Source organism: Peromyscus leucopus, chromosome 4 (genome assembly GCF_004664715.2).
Source record: "Peromyscus leucopus breed LL Stock chromosome 4, UCI_PerLeu_2.1, whole genome shotgun sequence".
NCBI classification, from domain to species: domain Eukaryota; kingdom Metazoa; phylum Chordata; class Mammalia; order Rodentia; family Cricetidae; genus Peromyscus; species Peromyscus leucopus.
In genome coordinates, this window is record NC_051066.1 from 42,844,205 (window position 1) to 42,870,174 (window position 25,970).

Consider the following 25,970-nt stretch of genomic DNA (forward strand, 5'->3'; position numbering starts at 1 on the left):
AGAACTGGTGGTGGATGCCGGTGGCTGGAGCTACGTGGTAACCACCCAGAGCCTGGGCCTACAGCAGCCTCTCCAGAGCCTCTCTGCTGCCTTTTCTGTCCTTCTTATCAAATGAAAGGCTCACACAGCTCTCACCCAAAGTGAATTTAAGTGCTTTTTTTTTTAAAAAAAATAAACATTGACCTGCTGTAGCTATCAACTAGCGGAAATTTTATCAGAAATTCTTCCATTTCTCATATCACAAAATAGATGGTATTCAACATTGTTGAAGTCAGCTCATAGAGTCTTCAGAGCCAGTAAAGGAAAAGCCTTTATATATCCAACAAACATTTGCTGGAAGGCTACCAAGAGACATACAGAAAAGATATATGAATGCCCCAGGGAGGCTAATTATTTGCTCAGTGTTTTCTTTCTGGGGCCATGGTTTTTCAATTATATGTATACCTGTTTCATTATGTTCAAAGTGAGAGATTTATTACCTGCATGAAACATTATAGAACATTAAAACTTGATCATAATTGCCTCGCTATGACACTTTCTGAATGGGATAACTTCCGAGGAAACATATTAGAGGGTTTTTAATTTAAGTGATAAAATCAATCAGTCGTCCCGGATGCACAATAGTTATTCCATGCTATCCGCAGCATCAGTATTTTCTACTCCCGGTGACTGCAGTTTCAAGTGGTTCACTGGGGACTGGGAACAGTATATGTGTAGACAAGATTGGCTGTCCCTGTACATTGAAAAGGGCAGCTTGGTGTGTTCACAACTAGCCTCATCAGCAGAGGTGAGAGTTGACAGGAAAAGGCTTTTTATATTTTAAGCCTAGGGAGCTGCTGCCTTTGGTTAAAACAAGACCAGTTTACAGTCTGCCTGTCTTCTATAGAAGTCCACCTTTACTGACACATATGTTCTATTTAAGTCCTTATGGATGACCTCATGGAAAGCAGCTCTTGGCAATTACCCAGCTTGTCTACCCATAAGTTTTAGGGATACTAAGAAAAAGACAAGAGGGGCTAGAGATGTGGTTCACTGGTATAGCATGTGTGAGGTGCTGGGTTTAGTCCCCAAAACACCTTCTCCAAGAGAAGGAAAGCTAAATTGTAAATATCAGAAGACCTAAATCTTGCAAAAGAGGCAGGAGCAGAAAGAGATAAGTTATGTGAACCAATAACCAGACAATCAAAATATGTCATTATGTTTCAATTCTATTTTCATAGCTATCATCTAGTCTATAAATCATAGTTTATCAAGCTATAGCCTGTGGTAAGCCAGACCCTCTCTGTCATTAGTTTTTATAAGTAAAATTTTATTGACTCTCAACCAGTTTTATTCATTTACATATTGTCTGTGAATTTTTGCACTACAGTGACAGAATTGAATAGTTACAGGAAATTGAATAGCCCACAAATACAAAATGCTTCCTATCTGGCCTATTAAAGAAAAGATTTGCTGGTTGTTCATAAAATGTATACTAACCTGCTTCAAGATGACTTAAAAGACAATTGCCACTTAAAGCATCAAACTCACACTTAAAGCTAGTATTTTCACGATTTCAGTGCAGCACGGACAGACCACCAGTGACACCAAGATATGATCACCAAAACCAGATAACAGAAAACCAATGCGTGTTTTGGCTCATAGAATTTATACAACGTAGGTGTTAAACCTGAATCTAAAGAGAAAAAACCTAATTTAAAATTTTCTTCTGTGTCATACATTTGCCACCTTTATTTATTAAGACACAAAATCAAGGGGGCTGGTGGTTAAGAATATTGCTGCTCTTCCAGGGGACCTGGGTTCAATTCTCAGCACCCACATGGCAGTTCTCAACTGGCTCATGTCCTCTTCTGGCCTCTGTGGGTCCCAGGCGCACACATGATGCACAGACATACATGCAGGCAAAACACCCATACATTTAAAATAAAAATAAATGTCTTTTTTTTTTTTTTTTTTTAAAAAAAGAAAGAAACAAAAAGCCAGGCGGTGGTGGCGCACACCTTTAATCCCAGCACTCAGAAGCCAGAGGCAGGCAGATCTCTGTGACTTCGAGGCTAGCCTGGTCTACGGAGTGAGTTCCAAGAAAGGCGCCAAGCTACACAGAGAAACCCAGTCTCAAAAAAAAAAAAAAAATGAAATAAAAGTAAAAAAGAAACTAAATAAAATAAAAACAAAAATTAATCTATCTTCTTGATAACATATCTTGTAAATGAACTTTAGACTTACATTCAAAACAAAATCAAAACCTAGAAATTAACATTTTATTATTTATGCTAAAGCACATTCTCCATCAGAATTCTTTACTTTGGGTGACAAAAACACTTGGATTAAATGAATGTTTTTCCACAGCATGTCTCCACTAAGTATCCCCTGCCCCCTCACTCACCCTTGTGGTCATTGTACCACTTTTAAAAAATTTTCACTCTGCATGATAATAATGCTTAGTTAATATGAAATGTGCTACACACCTTCCCAGACTTTCATTTGCATTTCTCATCTGCAAAGGAGAATCCCTTTATACCATTTTAAGGCATGAAGCAACATAACTTGAAAAATGCTTAGCACTAGGGTAGATGTGAAAATGATCTCCTTTCCTTTCTGTGGTATTTTATCTCTCTTTCTTTTCATTTTGCACTTGATGCACATATTTCTGCCTCTATAAACACAGCAAACACAAAAAAAAGCAAGCAAACAAACAGAACTCCTCGGCACAGTGCAGCAGCAGACTGTGTTTGTGCAGTCAAGCCTTGTTGAACAGCTCTGAGAGAATTCAACCCACTTATTAGTGAAAATACCAAGTCAAGTGACCAAACAGCATGTGCTGTTCAAATGGAACCTGATAATGTAAGCATTCCATTGTCGAAGAAGATAGCCAAGACCATCGCTAGTGCTTTGACTTACTTCTCCAGGGATGAGGTGGGGTCATGGCTCATTCACCTCTTGGAATCAGTATGTTTGAGGTATCCATCATTAAAAAAAAATAATGTGATGGCCTATTGTGAAGCCAATTATGCTGTCATTAATGATATTTCTACCTGTTGTATTTCGTTAGAATTTGGTAAAAAAGCCTATACTGAAAATATTTAGTTGCTTCTTAATTACAAAGAGAAAGAGGTCTTTTTTGAGAATTACAGTTTTTTAAATCTTGTTTTGTTCAACAGTCTGGTGCCTTTCTTTTCTTTTCACTTAATAACTTCCATCTCTCAGCTCACAACTTTCTAAGCTTCTCCACTGAGCACAGAACAAAATCCTGCCTCTTGATACTAAAATTTAAGCTTGAATCCAAGCTAACTTGTTACATGTTCAATCCCACAACTGTGTCCTATTTTATTGCTCATTTCCTGGCTTGGGCATGTGCCTGGCAAATGTTACTAATAACTAGTAACTTCAGTATAGGAAGAATGCCCTCTGCACCTACTCCTTGTTGCTCTCTTAGTGTGCTTTTTACATCCTTTGGGAATTTTCCAGAACAGCCTAAATCTTACCTACACTCACAAGAGCACACTATATAAAGCTTCTCCCAGTCCTTGAGTAGCTATGACTAACTTCTATATGAGAATTCATAGCATTACCTGAATCGGTCACACTATTCAACCAACTCATTAATTCTATTAAACATGATCTGAATGAATATAGTGAGCATCTATTTCTTTCTGCAGTGTATGGTTCTTAGCACTTAGGTTATAATGATAAATCAGATTTCCAAGGGCTTTACTCTCTCAAAGCTTGTACTCTGGACAGGGTGCCTGATAAACAGATCACTATCTAACATGAGGTGCTACTACAGACTCTCCAAAATGTAAATGAAGGAAAAGAATGAGAGAATGGTAGACAGGTGTCCAGTGGAGACAGAGAAGTTAGGGGAGGCCTCTCGGGGTAAAAGGCATGAACAAAGTCCCGAATTACAGGAGGACATTACCGAGGGCCTGTGTTACGCGTTAAGAACACAAAGATAGGAAACACATTCTTTACTCAAAACCTCCATGAAGGTGTCAGCAGGTCCACTCATCCAGCAAGCTCTGGTATAACCTGCTGATGGAGAACATTCTGACATTGGTCTGGTTATCGTGCAAATTGTCTCTTGCTTCTGTGTTCCCTCATCATTGTGACCGTATGCTCTGGTTCGTGTGGACACTCCCAGAGCGTCTAACAGTTCCCGAGCACAGACGGCTCAGCAGGCTGGTGAATTCAGCCCGCACCGCCCTGAGAGTCCTCCCAGACCCACTCTGCAGCTGGGAGAGCAGCCACCCCGGAGCTACTGTCTTGAAGCTCTCAGCTGAGCTAGCTGATTGCCCTCCCCCTGTGAATTGCTGTACATACTGAGCAGCCCCGCAGCATCCTATCTGAAGAGCGGGAGAGCTGCCAAAGCCTAGTAGCCAGGCTGGGCCCCCCGGGGTGCCTGTACGGCTGTACCTCCCGATCTGTTGAAATGCTTGCTGCCATCCTACCGGAGACGACGACAGTGCAATCTAGACAGGCTCTTTCTTTTCCCTCGTTGCCTTTTATAAGCCGTACCCAAACAAACACCATCCAGAACAATTTGAGTCTAGTCGTACTAAAAACAACTTGCCTACTTCCATTTTCCTCCCGAGACAAGAAAGCATTTGAAATGTAAGTGGCCGGCCTTGGCCGCATCCTCAGAAGCACACCTGAGCCTGAGATGGCCAAGTGCTGTACCAGAATGGCTGGCGTTGGGGAAATAGCAAGCGGGGATAACAGCCAGGATGATTGTAGTCGGGAAGGAACAGTGCAGACTCTCTAAGAACACAGAGCTACTGCCAGTGGAGATTTCGAGACTGAAACCCTGTGTTGTAGTCCTAAGTGGCCATTGCACAATAAACGGGCAGCCTTCCTTCCTGCATCTGTTTGTCTGCTCACTCTGTATCTTTGTTTCTCTCCCTCCTGAGTCGCTCTCCCATAGCTGTCAGTCCTTTATGTAGAATCCTACAGGTCATAAGCATCGGTAACTAAACAGAGTGTTGGTGACTTGTAGACCAAGAGTAAAGGAGTCTATTTAATTTTGCAAACCAATTTTCCAAACTTACATTAATATATAAAAAGCCTCCAAAAGTATTTTGATCAACATAAAGAGAAACAAAGGACTGACATGAACATCCTCGCTCTTGTGAGCTGTGTGGCCAATGGCATGCTCGTATGTAAACAGATGGGCAACTTCTGCAGACACTTCTCGGCAATGGCCTGAGGGGGCTGGAGATAGGCTCTGGTTAAAAGCACACACTGCACTTCCAGCAGATCTGGGTTCTGTCCCTGGTACCCACCCAGTGTGGCGACTCACAACTTTAAATAATTCCACCTCCTGGGGAATCCAACACCTTCTGGCCTCTCAACTATATTAATAGTGATGTATCCCTTCCCCCCACAGACACTCATGTGTACATCTAATTAAAAATCAAACTAGATCATAAAAAACAAAATGCCTGAACTAAAGGTGCTAATATACTCTCTTCATGAACAAATGAATATGAACTCATGCATGCTTAACTGGATGCAGGAGTGAATGGATGATTAGTAGTGGATAGGTGAGGAACTGCTGGGAGTTTGTAACACAGGAAAATTGTCAGTGTTTTTAGGAATCTGCACATGAGAATAGCTCTTCGTTGATACGGCATGCCGGGTGGGATGTTTTTCTGGTAATACGAATGTTTTATGTTAATTTTTTCTCAGTTCTCGTAACCAACAGCATCAATGTGAAAAATGCATTCTCACATATGACTTTGGCTTTATTAGAACCGAATTATAAAGTCAACACCATATTTATCATCAGCAGATGGAAACTGTAAAAACGACTTGCATAATATTTATACATGTGATATAGTTGCATGCATATTTTAACACAGAAGAAAAAATACTTTCCACCGATTGCAAAATTCTATCTTGATACATTTGTTATACTTTCTAAGTAGATGATTAAATATTAATCAGCTCATTAGCTGAAAGACTTCTGAGTCTTTATTGGTGTTGGAACATGCCACAGTTTGGATTATGACTATGGGCTTGAGGTTGCAGTAATAGAAGAAAAACCAGCAGAACTGTCCACAGGAACCACTGTGAACTCAACTCTGAACCAGGCCAGGTTTCACTTGCTGTTAGTTTTTTAAAGCTCCATATTTGATATGATAGCATTAAGTATGGCAGAAAATATTGCTAGACTAGGTCAGCAGGTCACTCAGAGAGCTGTGATTATGGGTTGATTCAATGAGGCCTTGTTAGAGATTCATAAAAAAAATATATTAGAATTTAAAGAAACAAACCTAAATCCTGAATACAAGAAAGAGCTTTAGAAGATTAGGGTTCTGACTGTGAGAACTTGACATCTCAGGAAGAAATAAAATGGAAAACTAGGACTAAAATCGAGGCACTGAAGTGCTGGTTCTTCCAGAGCTGTGTGGAGGAAATGCTGTGGTCCAGTGAGTGTGAGCGCAGAGCAGCGGCATGGAGGGGCAGGTCAGTCACTGTTCGCCTGGCGGCTGCCAATAGACTACAGCTAGCAATGTATGCCAAGCTCATTCTCCTTGGCTCAGAATTAGGTGAGATTAGTGCTCACGATTGGCTGTGATTGGGACAGGAAGGGAATGACACATTCATAACTATTATTAAGTGGTTTCTGTTCTTGAGACTAGCTGATGGGTTCCATGAGTAAGTGCTGGTGCTTATGCTTAATGGGATTTTGAAAATGTAAAGCATATGGTCGTGAGCGTCGGTATCAGATGACTCATTTGTACTACCGCCATTTCGTGAGTGCATTAAATTGAAGCTTATTGTTTTAAATTCCGAGAACTATGGAAGTCTTTATTAACGTACAAAATAGAGAAAATGAAGTCTTGGTCAGTCTGCACTTTGTGACATTCACTGCTTAAGAGTTGGAAAGTTAGTACAATGCAGTGAAACAGATTGTTTTGAAAGTATAACTTTATTACCCCAAGACAAGCAGTATGAGCATTATAATGTGTCCTTTTTGAATTTTTAAAAATGCATTATTATAATTGTTATGTATTATTCAATGCTTTTTCTCATTTGCCCTTTGTTTTGACTGAACGTGAGAGCAAACTCTTTTAATATTGTTGTAACATCTGTACAATCTTATTGGTTTTATAGGCTGTAAAAAAATCTCCATGTATAAAACATATAAACAGTACCCACACACATATTTCTGTCATGGCAATTATTTAGATGGTTTTTAATTTGCACAACCAAATAATGAACATATTTACATATAAACTTTAAATTTGTGTCTGAATGTATTCTCAATATTGATTCTTAGGTTTAGAACTATTTCTTGAAAACATGAAATATTGCTAAGGTTTATGGTATTAACTGGGAAAATATTTCAGGTAGTAACAATAATTAATGTAACCATTAGTAATGCAGCAATAGACACTTCTCTGCTTGTGCCACAACTGATGATCATCGTAATTTTATATTATTTTCCAATTCTATGAGAGAAAATGATATTTCGTTATTATTTGGATTCTTATTTTATAGTTCTCTTGTCTCAGCTTCTCACAGGCTGAAGTTACACGTGTGAGTTACCACACTTGATGTCTTAATAACGTTGATCTCTAATGAAGTTCCACAATGCCTTATAGATATCTAGCACCTTTGTATCCTTCTAATCAGCTTTCTATTCATGAATTTCGCTCATCAGCACACTCTAGGAACAATATCCGATGTGCAGGAAAAAAACCCTACTGTCAGTCTCTTAGTTACTTTTCTGTTGCTGTAACAAAACACCACAGCCAAGGCGACTTAACCAAGAGTTATTTGGGCTTTGGGATGCCGAAGGATAAAAGTCCGGTCCTGGGTTGAAGCATGACAGCAAGGGATAGGCACGGCCAGAGCAGAGGAAGAAGCTGAGAGCTCTCACCTGAACAGGAGCACAAAACAAAACAAGCGAGATGGAAATGACTTGAGGCTTTCATCTCAGAGCACACCTCCATTGACATACTTCCTGAACGAAACGAGGCCGTACCTCCTAAACCTCCCTAAACAGTGCCACCAACTGAGGACCCACTGTTCAAGTACTGGAACCTGTGAGGGACATTTCCCATTCCAACCACCACAGTCTTCATTCTCTATTCATGGTAGTTATGTTCCATAAATACATAGTGAGTAATGAACCGTTAAATAATGAGCTGTTTTTCCTGTGACACCTATAGAATTCAGGTCCTGTGAGCCTCTGGTCTTAACGCTTTGATCCATCGATCGTTTTGTTTCTGCGCCTTGTTTATATGTCCATTGTTAATCAGTGAACACGCGATGAAAGGCAGCAGTCCTGAAACCTGCCTGCACATATGTTATCTTACACAGATCTAGTCTTCATAAGGGGCATCCCAGCCCTCTTCATTTAAGAATACAAGTAAGGTTAGCACTGTGTTTGGGGGTCCTTTAGATCTTTCTTAGATAGCACAGTTACCAACAAAAAACTCAAGGACGTTTCACCTGGAAAGATGCCTCAGCACTTAAATATACCTGTTGCTCTTGCAGAGGACCCAGGTTTGGTTCCCAGCTTCCACCTGGAGGCTCACAAACATCTCTAAGTCCAGTTCTGGGAGATCTGATGCCCTCGTCTAGCAGATGAGTGTACCAAGCATACATATACTGCCCAGACATACATGCAGGCAAACCATCCACATGCATAAAAGTAATAAATCTCTGCTAGGCATGTTGTATACCTTTAATCCCAGCACTCAGAAGGCAGATCTCTGTGAGTGTGAGGTCAGCTTATTCTGTAGTGAGTTTTAGGCCAGGCAGAGCCACACAGTGTCTCAAACAAACAAACCAATGAAAGCTACAAGATGCAAGGAATATGGGACTAACGAAGGGCAGGATTCACAGTAGAAGTGTACCAGGCTTTTGCTTTTGGGCCACCAACCAGTTCCCCAATCCTGACATGGAGACATATTATTAGCTATGAATGCTCGTCTGAGCTTAGGCATGTTTCTGGCTAGCACTTTTAACTTAAATTAACCTGTTTCTCTTTATCCACCTTTTGCCTCGGGGGGGGGGTTGCTTTTCTTTCCTTCTGTGTATCTTACTTTCACTGCTGGCTGGGAGCTGCCTGGCTTCTGGCCCCGGTGTCTCCTTTATTCTCTCCTTTTCCTTCTTCTCTCATTCCTCTTCTCAAGCCTGGATTTCTCCTCCCATTTATTCTCTCTCCCTGCCAGCCCTGCCTATCCTTTTCCTGCCTAGCTATTGGCCATTCAGCTTTTTATTAGCCCAATCAGGTACCATAAGCAGGCAAGGTGAAACAAATGCAACACGTCTTTACATAATTAAATTAAACAAATGCAACATAAACAAAAGTAACACACTTTTACACAGTTAAAGTAATATTCCACAGCATAAACAAATGTAACACATCTTTACCTAGTTAATATTCCACAACATAGGAGAGCTAGCATGTGTGCATCTATAAGAGGGGAATTTACTGTCTTCATAAATCTGTGATGTGGCCCCAGAATGAATGTTGAGGTACACAGGTGAGTAAAGACAGAAGAATGGATGGATGGATGGATGGATGGATGGATGGATGGATGGATGGATGGATGGATAGGTGTGTGGATGGATGGGTGAGTGGGTAGATGGGTAGATGGGTGGGTGGATGGGTAGATGGGTGGGTTAATGGGTGAGTGGGTAGGTGGGTGGATGGATGGATGAATGGATGGATGGATGGATGGATGGATAGGTGTGTGGATGGGTGGGTGAGTGGGTGCATGGATAGATGGGTGGATGGTTAGATGGATGCATAGATGGATGAGTGGGTGGGTAGGTGGGTGGATGGATGGATAGGTGTGTGGATGGATGGGTGGGTGGGTGCATGGATAGGTATGTGGATGGATGGGTGGGTGGGTGCATGGGTAGATGGGTGGGTGGTTAGATGGATGCATAGATGGATGAGTGGGTGGGTGGGTGGGTGGATGGATGGATGCATGGATGAACACATCAGTGTAAGATGAATGCAAGTCTAGTCAGTTTAAAAGAAATAAATCAAAATAAAAGTCCTATATTTTTAAATATTAGGCAAGAGTCACCCCAGCCTGCAGCAATGAAAGGGCAAATCTGGGAATACCGAAGTCCTGACTGGACCTAAGCAGCAGCAGACAGGGAAATGGGAGGTCATGGCTTTGAAGCTGGGTGAGGCTGAGTGCAAGTCTTACTTGCCTGGTCTGTGACTTTAAACAAGAACCACTCTAGTTCACTTCCCTCCTCCACAAAGACATTGAAATAGCTTCCTTAGGTGAAATGTCTCTGTTTTGTCTGCTATTCATAGATACAGTCTGAGAACATAGCATGGTTCTTTCATAGGTTTATCAGCTATCGTAGCATCTCTCTTCTTCCCCTTCCCCTCCCTCCATCTTGCCTTCTCTCTCTCCCCCACATCTTCCCTTTTAAAATTTGGAAGTGTATCAATTCATACTTAAAAACAAATTAAAATCCTCAAATAGATGGACAAGGTAAGAGGCCAACTGGAATGGCACAGATCTCAGACACCATCACAATGATTTAGGTGTGTTTTTCCTTCCACAAGAGCCGGTGGAATCTTAAAATAAGGACAGTTCAGCAGACCTATGCATCTAACTGTCACTACAGTCAGTTATGAACACCACCCTGAAAGGTTCCACACACCCTTTTTATATATAATTTTTATTAATTTTCTTCTTTGATGATTTTATATAGTGGTCTTTTTTTATCCAAGATTTGACCTTTGCGGTTGCAATTACCTGAGTTCAAGAAAGGTCCAAAAATACTTAAAAAAAATTCCCAAGTTATGCTTCATACGTTTTCAATTGAACATCATTCCGCAAAGTGTGGTAGAACCTCTCTCTATCCTTCTGGTCTGCCTGAGGCATTAATTATCCCATTTTTCCAGTGTGTCTCTGCTGTATCTGCACCTGCTAGTCAGTCACTTAGTAACCACCTTGGTCTTCAGCTTGTCTATCATGTGTCGCAGTGGTTTTTTTCATGTAGATCTCAGAGAATTGAAGCAGACGAGACACGGTGGCGTAACACATAGGAGGACAGATTAACTTTGTTACCGTGTGCCAAGGCTGAAGGATATATAGAAGGTCTGGTATTGTGATGGCTGGCCTTCCCTGTCAGCTTGACTGGGTTTTGGTCATCTACGAAACACACAAGTGGGTGTGTGAATGAGAGGATGTTTCCAGCAAGGTTTAAACAAGGAAAGGGTCCTGACCTGAACACAGGCGGCTCCGTCAATGGCTGGGTCCAGAATGAATAAAAACGGTACAGCTGGCTGAGTGCCTGCTTTCCTGCGCTCCATTCCTTGATAGCCCCAAGTGTTAGGGTCCCAGGCAGCTAGATGCTCCTACCAGCACACTGCTGACTTCTCTGGCGTGACGGAAGGAACATCTTGAACCATGACCCTGAAGAGATGCTTCTTCCCTTAAGTTGGCACTTGTTGGGTATTGGGCCACAGTAATTCATACAGGTAGTTTCAGGTATCTCTTCAGTATCTTAGAATCAATCCCCCTAAAATAAAGAGGCACTGCTGTACTTGTCGGCGCATCAGTGACTTAGTCTCCATTGTGTCTTGTATAAAGACCAAATAAAAGAACTAAAAGAGGGGCTAGAGAAGTGGCTCAGCGGTTAAGAGCACTGGCTGCTCTTCCAGAGGACCCTGGTTCAATTCCCAGCACCCACATGGCAGCTTACAACCGTCACTCCAGCTCCAGGAGATCTGACACTCTCACACAGGCATACATGTAGGCAAACCACCAATGCACACAAAATAAAAATAAATAATATATCATTTAAAAAAGAGTGAAAAGAAATATGTTTAAATGCCAGAATATTACGTGCGTTAAAAGTACCAAATACAGGATAGGGCCTATCAACACCACATCATAGAAGTAGGGGAGAGACTTATGGGGTCCCATCCCTTCCTGAGGATTAATATGTCATCAAGGGTTGACAGAGGAAGTTGAGACATTTTCTGCAGTACCATAGGCATTGGTAAAGTGCCCACACTCCTGCCAACAAACTCTTCCCATGCTATGGTAAGCAACCATATGGAAACTCATTGGTTAAAAAAAAGGAGGAGGAAAATAAAATAAGATACAAAAGGAGGTGGGGAGCTAGCTGAGAAGAGGAAGGGATGAGTGGGCGTGGAGGGCAAAAGACAAAGGTAATAAGGGTTGACTACTTATCCTAATTCATTTATGGACGTGTGGGAAAACACCATAATGAAATCCCTTAGTACATACTAAGACAAACTATTAAAAACAAAACCACCAAGTAAAGCATTTTAATTGTGAAGTCATTCTCTTGTGAGGCTCGTTACTACCAATATATAATTAACATATTGACTGTTCCACATCAGGAATGCTACCACCTCAAATTATAAAATGGTTTATTGATTATTTTGTTTTTATTTAACAGATACTTGCACAGTACTTACTGTGTGCCAAACATGGTTCAGTGCTTTACAGATACGAGTTTATTCCTTGTAACAGCATTGTATGGTATTATGAAAACTGCTTTGTGAATGAGGTAAATGAATTAAGTAGTGTGTTCCACACCATTCAGCGAGTAAATGCTATACTCAGGATCTGAGCTAAATGATTTGGTTCTAGAGTCCATCTCTATCACTACCCCTTCCTCTTAAAAGGTCTAGCAGAGTCCACAAAAGGAGCATGGGGAAGTAGCTGAGCTAAGGACACGGTGAACCTATTTGTGACCAGAATCTGAGTCATTAGGGTTTATAGCTCAGGCCTCCAGGGATCTGATAACTCAGCAGAGACTCCCATTGGCTTTCTACTATGCTGGTCCTGATGGCTTCTAAGAATCAGTCACCTTGCTTTGTCTACTGTTTTCTTAATTATTTAGCATGATTATCATTCTATAGTTCCAGAGTGGGGGTGCAGCAAGGGGGGACATATTCCTGGGGTATAAGGAACATTAGGTCATTCCAGAACCAAGACACACAGGGTCAAAAGCAACAACTTCAGCAAGGGAACTGTTAAACAAGGAGCCTCTGATGCCGATTTGGGAATTTCACTTCACTCCAAATTTCTGTTGCTGCCTGCCTCCCTCATTAAAACGCCTGGCCATCATACAGTGTCTTGATGTGATCTATTCAGTGTAAAGCATGACTGGAATACGCCCCTGCACAAGGCTATATATGTCATTATCACAATATCAATGCGGTAGTTGTTCCCAAGTATCTCTGAATTACTGTGGGTACCCTGGATTATTGTCACTTAGACTTTCCCTCACATAAGAATTCCTTAGCTCCAAGGATCTGCCAGCAATTCTCAATTCTAGCATCTTACTAAAAACACAAAGAGGAACTAATTTTGAATGGAGTAATTAAATGAATCATCTCTAGGAACAATAATCATCCTTTAATTTCCCCAGGATTGCTCACATACTAAAAACTAAAAAAAAAAAAAATGCATGTTGCTGTTTTTACTGAGCCTCTTAACCAAAGGCCAGTAGTCTGGGGACCAAGGCAGGTCAGCCTGCATTCATTTCACTCCTCACAGTTTTCTCTTGTCCAAGTCTTAAGTCCAAGTGGCCTTTGGTTAGTGAATGTGTCTGAGGCAGGAGCTAGAGATGAAAGTTTTGCTCCTACAAACAGCTGCTGGTGGAATTTAGAGGATGCACCTAAGAGGAGTTTAGAGGAACTGGTAAACAGACTACTGAATACCAGTTTGGAGATTTGGCTGTGTCAAACGATAAAAGGATAATGGAAATTGTTTAGAAGTGATGCTCTTTAAGGATACAAAGATTGAATCATGCTTTATGAAACGTGGCCATCATTATTCTACCCATTTCCTTGCTTCTGTTCCAAGGAACATAAACTCCTAAGATGTAGAAGGAAAAGAAACATCATTTGACTCCCTCATCCCACATTCTTTTATTATACAGTCAAAGCCTGAAGTTACATTTAGCTTTGGAAAAAAATTATTCTTGTGACAGATACTCCATATGGCCTGGCAATAACAGACAGAAAGCAGTTCTGGAGCCTCCGAGATGGCTTCTGTGCATCAAGTGGTACCTGACAAGTGGCCTACTAGAAAAGAGCTGTGGGTAATTCAACTCTGCGGAACTGCAAAAGTCATTGCAGAGGCCTTTGAACTGATCCCTTTCTTCAGTAAGATTGTAAAGCACAACATCTGGGCACCTTTTAAAGACCTCCAGGGGAAACACTTCATTAAGCATTCTTTGGGAGAGTCTTTAGTTGGTAGATTTTCTGCTGAGAAGAATGTCTCTTTCGGTACTCCGAATATTGCTTTTGCATCAGAAGCTCCATGAGGGGTACTTGCAATATGTGCTTCTGTAATTGTCATTTTGCAAGAATCATAGTAGTCGTAGTTGGCAGTAGAGAAGGTGGCCTCCAAACTGCAGTCAGAGTCTGTGATGAGTCATGTTTTCAAAAGGTGCTACCTTTGGAAATTCCAACAGACATTTTATTTGTGCAGAAAAAATGCAGTTCAAGAACAGTTTCATTCCTTCTTAGTTTTCTAGGAAATCTAAAACTATGATACATCTTTTTGAGAATATGAATAATACGTTAAGGAAGTTTATTCTTCAAATTTGTTTCATGTGATATGAATTGCATGTAAGAGAAAAAGAGAGGGTGGGATTAAAGAGAGGGATTCCCTGGGAATTTCAGATTATTCAATTATCTATTGCTCTGATCTTCTATTATGAGGTAATTTTTTAAATGCATTAACATCATCCATTGATTCAACAAATATGCCTTAAATGTTTCCTGATTGCAAACACTGTTTTAGATGTTTGGGATGTCTGCATGGGTAAAAATAATTAAAATATTGCTGGAACATACTTTCCCATGAGTTTCTTGCACTTTTTAAAGGTTCTCTTTAGAGTTTTGTTTTTAACGTAGTTGATTGCCTTGCATGCTTGTATATGTATATATGTACCATGTATATATCTGGTGCCTGAAGAGGCCAAATAATGGCTTTAGATCCCTTGGAACTGCAGATACAGTTGTTAGCTGCCATGTAGGTGAAATTACAGTTGTGAGGTGCCATGGGAGCCAGAAATCAAACTCAGATGCTCTGCAGGAACAGCCTATTTCCCTCTGCCCAGTGAGCCTAAATTTTCTTGCACTTTTACATGTCTTTCTGGAGATAAAATAAATATACTTTCCTGACCTCTTTGAATTTTTCATGTCCTGTGTGTCCTAAGCAACCCTGGTATGAGCTCATGCCTTCCTCTAGGACAGGACAAGCTTGCTCACTGCTTGCTCTACCAGCTACCAAGCTTGCTGTGCCTGTGATGCAGTTCAAACCTATATTGTGCATCTAGAAGCTATTTGGCCCCTGCATAGTAGAACTTCTGGTGCTGGGGAGATGGAGCTGGAGAAGCAAGGAGTACCAAGGTGCTCCTGTAATGTGGCACCTTGTTCTTGACTCAAGAGTCTTGTTTTTTTGATCCCCTATCCTTTAAATATTAGTAGAATATTTATGATGATGCTAGGCATTGAACCCAGGGCCTCAGGAATGCTAAGAAAGCACTCTGCTCTATGATAGTTTCCAGTCTTAGACAATGTTTTAGATGTAGGATAAAGTCAGTCCCAGAAACAAACAAACAAACAAACCACAAAGCCTATCTACCCTCAACTTACTTTCTTGACTATACTGTTTATTCAGACGATGCTCTCAGATCACTTCTCATTACTTATTTATCTGCTTTGTCTCAAGCTCTAGGTCTCATATTTGTCTCATAAGCAAGGGAAGGTATATCTTAGAACATATCTGCATCTCCTAAAATTTCATAGGGCATTAACATATTTTAAGCAACATAATTTTTTTTTTAGCATGGCAATCTCTGCTCTAAGACACAGATGACAATTTAAATACCAAGAGGCAAAAATCATTTCAAAAAACCCATCACTAATGGACTGCTAAAGGCAGAAACGTCAGTCATGTTTTGCTGGAGGTCAATACCAATTAGCGATATATTATCTGCAGGGTTTTTCTTTCAAAATCATTTCCATTCAAGTAACTCTCCATGCTACCAGCTACCTGCTTCAGAGAGATGGACTTACAAGCTCATTATTGATGGGTTGTTTAGAGCCAGGGTGGTTTTGTTACATTGGATCTTCTGATATGTAAAATATAGCTTATTTCAAATGGTTTGCTAATGTAAAGTTATATGTGCCCTGGAGCCGTGAGGACAATGCGTCCGCTCTTCAATACATGCTTTTTCCCTTTGACAAGTTGTACTGGAAAGCAGATAAACGGGCTAGAATTTAATGAGGAAGAAAGACATGTGACCACAAGGACTCCAGTCATAGCTGGGGGATCTCATTTTGTCTGAATGTATGGTGAAGAGGTTCAGAGGATTCGGACGTTGGTGATTTTGTCCATTGTGCTGTCACCTGTCCCTGCAGTTTAGTTTCAAAGTTGTCCTTACCAAGTGCGCCCTCTTGCACAGCCCCCTGCTGTTTCCCAGAGGTTCCACACTGAGTGAGGTACATCCTCACTCCCGACATCCTTCCCAGTAATGGCCAAAGGAGGGGCACACGCCTGTGTTTTTATTGCTGTTTATGAGGTTAGGGTGCTTTGGTTCCGCGGTGGTGACATTTGAGCTGTGTTGCATCTTTTTTTTTTTTAAATAGATATTGAATGATAATTCTGTGTCAGACTCCATGCTCAATAAATTCTTTCACTCCTAGTTTTAAAGGGTTAGATGAATACTTAGTGTTTGTCTTGTAACAAAACATCATGACTTGTGTTGCAGAAATTTATTTCTCCCAGGTCTAGGAACTGGGAAGCTAACATGATATGCACAGATAGTGTCCAGTGAGGGGTTCACAGATGTCACCTTCTTGCTATGTCTTCACATTGTGCAAGTGGCAAGGTTCTCTCTTGGGTCCTTTCTATAAGAGTGCTAATCATACTGGTTAGGGAGACACCCCCATAAGCTGACCTTGCAAAGGTGAACCATCTCACTCCTCTTAGCTACTTTTTTTGTTGCTGAGAAAATACCTAGCGATAGCAACTCAGGGGGAGGATATTATAAATCGCAGTTGGAGAGTGCAGTCCATCACAGAGTGGTGGCGAGTGACTCCATGGTGGCAGGAATGTGAAGTTGAGTTTCCTCACTTCCTCACATCTTGATGCAACAGTAAGCAGAAGGCAGAAAGAACCGGGCCTTGAGTATCAACCCCCAAAGCCTATTGTTAGTGCCTGACATCCCCTAGCCAGACCCCACATCCTTAAGGGTCTACAACACGACCTTTCACAACAGCACTTTCAGCTGGGGACAGGTGTTGAAACATCTGAGCCCCTGAGGTATCCCCCATTGACACCACAGCATCACGGAATACCATTACTGTAGATGTGAGGGTCTCAGCAAGTCAACTTTTGAACAGCGCAAGCATCCAACCATAATAGATATTGGGGATTATGAAAGCTCAATCACACACACACACACACACACACACACGCACACGCACACGCACACGCACACGCACACGCACGCGCACACGCACACACAATTATTTATAGAAAAGTCATAGCTCAAAGTTGCTGTTATGGACGTTTGAAACCCCGCCCACAACCCGCAATGCCAACCAGGAAACAGAAGGCAGCCCAGCCGTGCCAGCTGTCCCCCCAGCTGCCCTTGCACTCTGGGCTTCAACTCCGCAGCTTCTCAACTTCCCTCAAAATTCTCCTGACATATGTAGCCAGTAAAATACCACTGATTAGTAGCCTCCTATTATGCTCTTTAAAGTGATTTACATTTTAATTTGGAATACATGTAACAAGGGCTTTTTTAGGTCTGATGAGATTTTTTTTTTTTTGAACAGTGTTTTCATTTTTCATCATTCCTGACAGAGTTCAAAGCTCAGGAGCCCTGTCTTTGACTCAGTCTAGTACTCCAGAATAAATTCCAAGTGATCTCAGAAGAATTTTCTTTCTTTTATTGCAGTGGAGATTTGTTCTGCTGTGTTCTGCTGTTTTTAAGCACTGTTAGGACCTGGATTATTATGACATATTGGGCTTGACAGGGTTATATTGTTGGAGCACATGAAAAACTGTTCAGGAAGTCATTGAGCAGGTGGAAAATGCTGTTTAATCCTTCTAACCGGAGCGGCTTATGGCAGTATTGAAAAAAAATGTAAAACACAGTAAGACAGGTTAGCAGAGCTGAAGAATAGCAAATGTCTCCTCTATGCATTGTGTGAGATGACTCATGCAGCTTCATTTTACACTGAGATAGTCCACATCCCCCAAATATTTCTCCAGTAGTGGTAATGAATTGCATTGCCCTCTTGGTTGTAAGAGCGTCAGTGTTCTGCTGAGGAGACATATGGTTTCCATTTATTTTAATGTGTCTTTGACATCAGGAGAATTGCTGAGACAGCAGAGGAAAGTGCTCGCACCTTGGACTGCAGCCAGAGCTGTGATTATTTATGTGTAGTAAGGACTACCTTCCTCCAGGAAGAAATGATGTGGTCTTGAGGTTATGCATGTTGGGGTTCTAATGAAGCTAGAGACAGGGGCTTATGTGTTTTGAAAACCACGATTCCTTTGGTGACTGCAAAATGTGTTTCTTGAGCATGAAGTCTAAATGTTTAATTGCACATGTGAGAGATTAAGGAAACCAGCTGGGGAAGATGTGGTACTTATTTTCTCCCTGATAATAAAGGAACAGCACCACCAAGATAGTGCTGTGCATATGTAATATTTTCCATCTGTGATTCAGGTTTCTCACAAAAGTAATTATTTCTCATAATACTCCTGTGAGGTAGGTGAATGTAATTCTGAAAGTATTAATAAAGGAACTGAAGAAGGCAGATGCTCAGTAATACAATTCATACACTACGTCATAGCAGCTATTATAATTCAGATTTCATTGACTAAATCATTTGACCATTTATTATTCTGCAGACATTAGGAAAGGAATGTATTTTCACATTTATTTTTAGTACTGCTTGCTTACCATAAGGAAGCATCCTTTAAAAAAATAGAAGATAAATAGATCAATAGTATTTGTTCTGTGTATAATTGTTAACGTTGCTCTGAGATGGTAAGATTCCCTAGAAATTTATTGTAATATCTCAATAAATAAAGATAGTAGAAAAACTATTAGTATTAATTAAGATTCTGTAAAAATGGTTCTCAATGGAAATATTGTGGCTAGTTGAATATATAAAACAAGAAAAAATAAATTCCCAACCTCTGGTCAGCTTTGGGCAAGGCCGAGCAGAATGGCATACCTGGATTTGGCTAGTGACTTTAATAGTATGTTGTGCTTCAAATATTTTGCTTGAGTATTTTAATATACAAACTGCTCTTAAGTGATTTATAATATAAAGATAAAACTGAAGCAGACGTAGAAGAATTGGAGTGCCACAATTCATGGTGCACTGGACTGGAGGCTCGGTAAAGGAATTGATGCAGAAGGAAAAGCATATATCTAAGTGGGAACAAGCAGCATTCCACCACCGCTCGTGGCACAATTTAAACTTGTTTTACATTAGAAATTTGGGTCTCCAGTATTAATGACATTTTAATGGTAGGGCATTCAGCAGTCATATCACACCCTTGGGGAAGTCGATTCTAGATTAAGGGGCTTGTCCGTTCCAGGCTAATTATATATAAAGATGAGATAAAGGAGAGAAATTTGTTGTTGTTGTTGTGTTTTTCATCTTTTGCTCTTTTAATTTCAACTTTATAACCTTTAAGTGCATGTTTTTCCTAGCAAGGATGATCCAAACTATGCCCCGCTTTTATTCACAAGGATTATGAAGCAAGGAAGTGGTGTCTTTAATAAAAAGAAGCGTGTGGATAAAAAAATAGCGACTGAAATGTCATCACCTCTCGTGGGTTAATCACTTTAATTATGTGTGGCATGGAGGCTGGAAGGTCAACCTGACACTTCCTTGTTACCTACAGTGTTTGGAGTTGACATCAGAATCTTGAGGTGAACGCTGTCTTTTGTAGCAAGCTGAGACTATCAATAGCTGACTGCTCTGTCGCACCGACGATGACAACAACATAAAGGGAAATGCAGTTTGCAGAGTGCTGAAACACCCTGGGCTGTGCCCGTCCAGAGAGACGGAGGCGAGCTGCTCCCGCCATGCAGATCTCCTGCCAGCTCCTGCGGATGGAGCTGACAGAGTGAATGGATGAGGACGTGACGTGCATGTTCATGATCTTAAACAAAGCGTTTGTCAGGCAGCCCCAAGGGTCAGCTTTCCATATAATCTCTGTTCCTGCCACTCTGTTGTTTTTCGCATGTATATGCAGCATCTTCGCCCGCCTTCAAGGGCACTTGTTTTTTTCATAAGGTCTTATATGAGAAGGTTGTTTCTATCCATTAGGTAAACTGGTCAAATAAAAGAGTCTCATCTTGAATGATTTGACTTCGAAGCTACAATTCAGTAACTTCTTACTCTTGCAAGTCTTGGGGTGAACCGATTGTGAATATTTTTTTTACAGTATTTAGAACAGAATGGGAGGCAAACCTGCCTTGTGGCCAAGGGTAGTACCTAGTCCCATATATGAACTATAGACCTTGTCCTGCAATTAACTGAAATCAGAATGGTAACTGCTTTTTGGGTGTGTTTTTATATTTTTGTGTAGTCTAGATCTACTTGCTGACTTACTGGTACATAAGTTGGTAGATTGTCTTGAGATGTGGAAGAATGTCACTAAGGTGCATTTAAGGAAATCAGGTGGAGGATGTAGCTCACTGGTAAAGCACTTGTCTAGTATGTATGGAGCCCTGGATTCCATCCCCAGTACAGCAGAGAGAGAAGGGGGGGGGGAGCTGTCATTCACAATACAGAGAAACCAACATATCAGTGAGGAACAGACGTGCACTTAAGATTACTGTTGAGGATGACTTTCATAATAATAAGGACAGCACTTTAAGAAACAAGGCCATAACTTGTTTTCTTGATTCTGACACTTTCTCACTGATTTGGCCCTAGGTAGGTAAATGGTCGGCGTACATCACATGCTTCAAGCAATTTGATTTCCGTTGATGATTCTAAAGAAAATATTCTCAGTTAGTCTTTGCTGTCACAGTAGCTGTCATGCAGCCAAGCTTCATGGTGATTCCTCAGTATACCACTGGCCCTTTGAAATTTCCCTCACAAAAAGGGCTTGCCCTAAATACTTGAGCTAAATAACTTTGAAAATACGACTGGGGCCCATATATTAAGGAAAGGTCAATTGTGGCCCAGAGGAATAAAGAGGGGCACCCAGAACAAGGCAATATTGCTTTTTGATACTAACTGGACCTTACTCTCAGGGGAATAAGTCTATCTTGGTTACAAGACCCATTTCAATTTCTCATTTGTAGTTAAGACTGAGGTCATGTGTGCGCCACCCTGACCAGGAACAACCCAGTCCTGACAATCATGCCAGGTTGGACAGAAAGAATATATGATCACAAGAAGTCTGCAGGTGGTATTCATAAAGACTAAGTTAGCCTGAACTTTACTGGACATTTATCTGTTACCTAATCTGTTAATTTATACATAAAATCATTTCTCTGTAAGACAAGCTTCCCAGCTGATTAATTGCGTCTTCCCTTCAAAAGGTAAGAGCCAATGTTCATACTTTAGAATCCTCACTAATTTTACCTGTGTGATTAAAACACACACACACACACACACACCACACCACACCACACCACACCACACCACACCACACCACACCACACACACACTTTATTCCCTGGGTTTTTCTAACAACAACAAACAACCAAGATGAATTTAACAGTTTCATTTTGTTTCTACCAGATCTAAAAATAAACTCAACATGTGGATTTAGCAGTTCACTAGCATTTTTCCTCTTGAGTATCAAGCACAGGAGATAAAATTATATGGTTGATAATGTACCTAACAGATATAGTTAAATTTTCTATTTGTTTAACATAAGACTGGACCATGAGCTTTCAACTTCCATGTGCCAAATTTAATGTCAAAATACATAGCTTCACCTGTTTCCTCCTCCAGCAAGACTTTGTTGATGGTTATTGACACCAGAAGGAACAAGAGAGTCTGATGATGGTGTCCACGTTGCTTTAAGAACATTTGCTCTGCATAGCTGTCTGTCGTGGACTCTATGGTCCAGAGGTACATCTGGACCACCGTGTGGGCAGAAATCACCGGTGGAAGGACACATACTAGTGGTGTTGACAATTAGATTCATTATAAATTAAATTAATCAGGAAAAAATAAAACTGACAAATGAGGCAGACTAACTCTTGTAGTCTTGAGGATGTATTTCAGCACTTAAGGATGAGTGTTTTTGATTTTTTTTTTCTTGAAAGTAATGTTTTGATTTTTTTTTTTTTGAGAATTTCATACAGGGATCATATTCATCTTTCTCCCCCAAGTCCCTACCCACCCAACTTTGTTCACACAACTCATGGAGTAGAACAAAGTCAGTTGAAATTTCTTAGAATCTACTATGATTCAACTTTCATTGATTGACTTACTTACTAACTTTCATACATTTGTTTGCTCATCTTCTGACAAGATTATGTATGTTCCATGTAGTATGACTATAGACAATAATCATTCCCTTCCTTCCTTCCTTCCTTCCTTCCTTCCTTCCTTCCTTCCTTCCTTCCTTCCTTTCCTTTAATGTGCCCCTGGTCATTTTTCCTTGAGGCAGGATCTCAGGCTGGCCTGAAACTCACTATGTAAACCAGGGCAGCCATGAACTTCTGGTCATCCTACCTCCACCTCTTAAGTGCTAGGATTACAGGGATGTGCCACAATGCCTAGTTTTTTGTGTTTGTTTTAACTCATGTTTTGTATGGGGTCGGGAAATGTACAATATTTGTCAGGGCAATTGCTTCTTTTAAACATGGTCAATTGTGATCTAATTCTTAGGTTTGGGTTTACATTTTTCAATTCACTGTATTTATGAATTCTTCCTTTACATAACACATTCTGGATTCTGTTATTTATCTGTATTCTTACCTTGATGTTGTGAGTTCAACCATTTTCCAGTCTTTGGGGTTTCATTGTTTTGGTTTTGAGAGAGCCTCTGTCACACAGGCTCCTGGGTGCTCCCAAGAGCTGTCTTCTGGGAGGTAGACGCGGCATCATTTTGCCTAGGTGCTTTTATATTGGGATGGCAATTGTGGTTGGATGAAAGGAAATAAACTGAAAGATGCTTCAGATGGGTGTGGAATATGAAAACTGCCTTTTCTGAAAGCAGTATTAAAAGCCACATCCTCATCTCTCTTTTTCTTGCTCTTGACCTCACTGCAGTAAAGCTGATATGAACTCTATAGACACACAAAGTGGAGTTCATTCATTCTGTAAAGGGCGCAAATGACTATGGAGGTAGATCAGGGGTGTTCAGATGCCCCGAGGCAGATGTGCTGAGTGAATCTAGTCTTTTTCCAGGCTCGAAGAGCACAGATTCTTTTATTTAATGATTCCATCCTATGAAGGTAGTCATAGTGAAGCCTGGAGGCAAGTGATAGATACTTCCTAATGGCCCATGCTGGAGCTCTGATTTAATCGTCAGAAGAGGGTCCTGAATGTCTCCTAACTTTCTAGAAACCTGCAGAAATCTCCATTGGACTGAACTTTGAGTATTTCAAAGCCGTTTATTTCATCAGCTTTTAGATGATTGTCTTTACAGTGCTGTTTATAATCTTAAAGCAACCAATCAGCAAATGCGTCCTTGTAGGCCGTAGCATACAGGAGGCAGCAGGATTCCTAACGTGTTTTTACAGTGTCAGTCCTCCCCAGAGACACAGCTGAAGAGTGTCTGTCCTCTCCTACATTGCCAGGCTCGCAAAGGTCTCCAAACAGGGTAGTTAATTTAGCTTTGAGGAAAGCGTAACATAATAGGGACATTCAAATGGGTGAAGAATACGTTGTTAAAAAAATAATTTATCTAGAGAACCACTGTTTTCTAAAAATATAAGCCACAAATTGTCAGAGGTATTTATGATAATAACCCTAAATGAGTATATTAAACACTTCCCCTGGCCTCTACAGTTATGGCTCCTAAGGATTATGTCTTCAGGGTACCGTTTTTAATGATAATCAGAGCAAAAAGGTGGAAGGTTTCTCCTAAATTCCAGAGGGTCCTGTTTCAGCTGCTGTCAGTCAGTGACAGATGAGGGTTTCTGATCTGGAGGCAAATTTTTGCTTTATGTGGGGAATCTCTTACATCTCAACAGTCTTCTCTGTTTTGAGATGATTTAAGCTTAGAGTTATGAAGCCCAGCAACATCTTTCAATCAAAGTTAAAAACTGTCTCTACCGCCAGGAATACAAGGATGTTGCAATAAATAATTTGCAAGGATATGCAAATAAGTAGTTAAGTAATATACACGTGTGAAAGTATTTACTTTCTGGAAATCTCTTCTGAGGAGGTAAAATAATAGAAAAGAAGGCAAGAGTCTAAGGAACCTGCCCCCAGGCCTGATGAAAGGATGCCCTACCCATCACTCCACAAAATTAATGAAAGGCTTTTTTTTTTTTTTAAAGGAAAGAGGGTAAGTAGGGAAACTGAATTTTCACAGTAATGTCCTCCTCATACTGTCTAAACTTTGAGTCCTTTTGTTTCATCCTGGTCCAGGTTTTCCACAGCTGTACCTTATCTAGAAAGTGCTGGCACATAGAACGCCCTCTATCAGTGTTCATGATGTAAATAAACCTACAAAATGAGATACATCACACCAGCCTTCCTGTTCATGTGCAACGATGTTATCTTGATGTCTGAGGCTTTCTCATTCACCATCTGCTTTTTCTTCATGAGCACCCATGCTTTCCTGCAGCTTCCATAAAAATGCACCATGAAGAGAGTGGCTGAGATCCACACAAATCTCTTTTCTTACACTTCTGGAGGTCAAAGTGATGGCTGGGTGGCAGTCCCTCTGAAAATCACAAGGAAGAGTTCTTCCTTACATACTCGTAGTTTTGATGGCATCCTTGGTTGTTGGCAGTGTAACTCAGTGTCTGTATTCACCTTCCTATGACATTCCTCTCTGTCTCTTCACGTGATCTCCCTTCTTTCTGAGTCTGTGTCTCTATTTCACCTTTTTGTAAGACCACCTATCCTATTGGATTAGGGTGACTAATGATTTCATTTTCATCTGACTATATCTATAAGGATCCTGATCTATAAGGTCCAGAAGGCTTATACTCTAACGGATTTCAACATATCTGAGTGACACTATGAATGCATTTCTTTCTCTCGAGTGATGTTCTTTCTTTCCAAGTTGTAAGTCAACTTATTATATGACATAATAGCTGTGTTTTTTAACTTTGGTTTAAGTTTATTTTGGACAGTAATTATACTAAACAAAGTCACTTTGACTAATGACATCTGTGGTTCTCAACATCACATTAGCTTCACTTTCTCCCTTTTAGGAACACTTAGATTCCATTCTCACCTCATATGAACCCTCCTGTGTCTTGAAGGCGAGATACTTTCATTATTACTCCCTAAGTCTAAGCTGGTCTACTGTGGAATAAAAGGATTCAGCCAATAGACCATCCAGCTTTGGGAGGTCCTATTGGTAACATATGACTCTATTTTGCTCAATATTAGTGTGTACACAAACCCTCCTCATTGCTCAGTCCTTTTATTCTATCCAGCAACTAATAATAATGGTTCTAATCATCACCACATAAAATATGCAAGGATATGCATACATAAATTCATTTGATTTGGCAATTCCATGGTATAACATCTCTGTTGTATACAAAAGCATACAGATTTTGTTAAATAAAAAAAAATAATATGAAGAGAAAGAAGTCCTGAAATAGTCTATGGAATTTTTAATTATCTGTTTTATAATAGTTGTTACAGTGTTATACAATATTTGTTTTATAATAGTGTTGTCTATAGTGTTATTTATAGGGGTATACTATTTTACTTAATGAAAGCTATGTTAGATTTAAGTTGTTGAAATGTCTAAGTAGTGTCAATAAGCTGTTTTTCATGAATTTTAATTACT

The 25,970-nt window shown here is 40.4% G+C and overlaps 1 protein-coding gene across 4 annotated transcripts in view; it reads left to right on the plus strand.

Moving 5' to 3' along the window:
• Positions 1-25,970, plus strand: part of Csrnp3 (cysteine and serine rich nuclear protein 3) — a 201,606-nt gene that overhangs the window by 146,535 nt on the left and 29,101 nt on the right. The gene's annotated exons all lie outside the window — the stretch shown is intronic.